Raw genomic sequence first — 2886 nt, forward strand, 5'->3', positions numbered from 1 at the left:
TCAGGTTTAATTAGCACACAGAAGCCAAATGCTAGTAGCTCATGATTAGTACACAAGACAGGATTCAACAAGTAAACAAGAAGGTGACTGCAGTACAAAACTAAACTCATCACACAGAATAAAATGATATTAAAAGTAAGCTCAGCATAAGCATATGAGTTTTTTGGCACCACCAGATCAAACATAGCAACACCAATGTGAAAAGTTTTAGCATTATTGCCATATGTTTCCTTGGAATCGTACTACACAGAGAAGGGTTCAGCCTTAAGTCTAAACTAGCCTTAAATGGTGGAGTACAGATTTCCTTCTGTACTAGTGGAAGTTGATGGTGCTGTCTTCTTTTACAAAGGAGGACCCCACATGCAGTGGCTACATAAACAAGAAGTGTCAGCTTAAGTTGCAACCAGGAATAGAAATACTTGCAAAAATTCGGGCACTTGGGGTTTGGCAGGAGTACTACCTTGTGGATGTCGCCCATGAAGTTTGAGAGGAACAAGAGCGCTTCGGTCAGGTTATCTGCAGTATTCCATGCAGAAAAAACATGGCATCTTCAGTACTAATTCGGTCAATCAAAAGAGATGTGCTGAAGTTCGTATGATGTAACTGAACATTACGTTGGCCGAAAGATTTAGAAGATGGTGATGGCAATGATGATCCCTAGGTGAGGAGCTGGGAGGTGTAGTTGTTGATGGCACCAGCGATGCAGTGGACCTTGACACCCTCCTCGTCCTTGCAGTCCCCTGAGACAACACACAAACCATTATGCTATAGTCAATTTCAGCCCAACAACATAGAGTGTTGATTAATTACTACGTACTGTTGTAGTAGTAGATGCAGACGTTGTCGGGGACGTCCATGAAGTGGAGCGGCACCGACTAGTAGTACTTGAACCTGACCTTGTCGGCCCAGGAGCAGAGGCTGCTCAGGTTGCCGGCGGCGCCCGATGACAGCAGCTCGTTCACTACCTTCGCCGCTAGGTCGCTCAGCCGGCCTTCCAAGGGAGCAGCATGGTGCATCATGGTGCCTTCATCTGGAGTCGCAGGTCGGAGTTGTGGGCTGCTGCTTTGCTTCCCCATATAGCACACCAGGTTCTCGTAAGATAGCAAACTGAAAACACAAAATATGATTAGGGAGTTGGTACATAAGAAAAGGAATTCATGCACGAATGGCATATACAACTAAAAAACAATCGGGCATCACATATTATTAGAATTTCATATTAGATGGTTGCACGGTAAGTGTTTCTTCATATAAAATAACTAGAATTAGCACCCAACGGGATCCATTCTATGCGCATGATCCTTTGTATGTGGTTGCCTTTTTTGTTGCTTTATCACATATTCTGGCAGTAAAGAAAAGCACTTCATTGTCTGAATCTAATATTCAACTAGCCCGAACTTGAACAACAGATTGGGCATAGCTTACTAATCAAGGAGAGACCTGACATGCACTGACCAAGTCCTGCAGTGATTTTCAACATACAGAAATTTCTTTGTGTCCAAAGAAGTCCTAAATCATTTTACTTCTTAATTAATTCTTTTTTTGCTAGGAAAAATAAATATTTTGCAGGGCCACTTCTTAACTCTCATTTCATCTGATGCACTGAGAGTGTCTAAACTTGATGACCATTTTCAGACATGTCCTTGAACTAATGCGTATATTTAGTTGGTCTGGAAAAAAGACCACGCCCAGATTTTGTAGATACAAAGTACCTCGCCACTATGTTGTCAAGTCACAGGTTGGCGTGGTGTGAGAAGTATGCTATGGTGGCACACGGCACGTGAACCTTCAGTTCACTATTTCAGTTCTAAGTGAGGACATGCCTCTAATGCACTAGACAAAAGATAGGCCATTGACAAATTCAGCCTGTAATGGCAATCAGCACACACTTCTGCGACCTATTTGGGGAGATAAAAACTCGTTTGTGAATTCTCAGTGTGAGCAGCACACAAAATTGTAGGTGAACTACACATTCACATGTATGAAGAAGAGGATCCACTGAATTTTAATCATGAACAGTTAAAAAAATTGTAGGTGAACAACACACATAATCTTATGAAGTTTCTCCAGTGCCTGAAAATTGTATTCTATATGTAGAAAAAACCAAGGCATTGCAATCATTCTCAATAAGTACACAACAATGTATCCCTAGAAAAACATCCTAACATGGATCATGGCTGCTGCCTACCATGGTAAATGCTGGACTCTCTCTAATGGTCTAAATCACGCCAGGAAGGTTACTTTATCATCACTACCTCGCCTACACACAAGAATTGAATTCCACATAGAAGCGTATCACCAGTTCACCGCATAAGATGCAGAACTACACTACATCCACAGATCTCTCACAGATCGTACAAGACATGCACAAAAGGGGAGAGAGAGACGGAATTTACCAGTGTACTCTTCCTTGCCGGAGACGATCCACCTCCCCTGGAAGCCCTCGTTGAAGTACTCGTGGAACAACTGCAAAACCCAAGCAAACCGTCACAAATCTCACCCCCACAACCCAAAAACGAGCGGCGAAGAACTGGACGCGGTGCCGGAGAGACCAGTTACCAAATCCGGCGCGCGGGAGTGGGAGCGGGATGGCGGCGCCGAGGGCGGAGAGGTCGAGGGTGTCCTTGCCGTCGCTCATGGCCGCTGGAGACTCGAGCTCCTTCCTCCTGCGCGGGCGGCTGCGGGGGAAGGCTGGGTGTGAAACCCTAGCGGCGACGACGCGTTGGGTGGGGTTGGGCTGCTGAGATGAGCATGAACTCGTTGCTGGTCCGAGTGCGGGTGCGCAATGGGGCACCGGCGGGTGCGCCTCGGCGAGCTCGGGGCGCGGGGCGGTGAAGCGAGAGGCGAGGATGGAGAGGTGGTACTAGAGGAAGGAGGAGGTGGTAG

At 45.9% G+C, this 2886-nt stretch overlaps 1 pseudogene; it reads right to left on the reverse strand.

Annotated features, from left to right (window-relative positions):
* Window positions 1-270: 270 nt before the first annotated feature.
* Window positions 271-2638, reverse strand: LOC119315925 (annotated as a pseudogene).
* Between the last annotated feature and the right edge of the window lie 248 nt (window positions 2639-2886).

This window comes from Triticum dicoccoides, chromosome 6A (assembly GCF_002162155.2).
Source record: "Triticum dicoccoides isolate Atlit2015 ecotype Zavitan chromosome 6A, WEW_v2.0, whole genome shotgun sequence".
NCBI classification, from domain to species: domain Eukaryota; kingdom Viridiplantae; phylum Streptophyta; class Magnoliopsida; order Poales; family Poaceae; genus Triticum; species Triticum dicoccoides.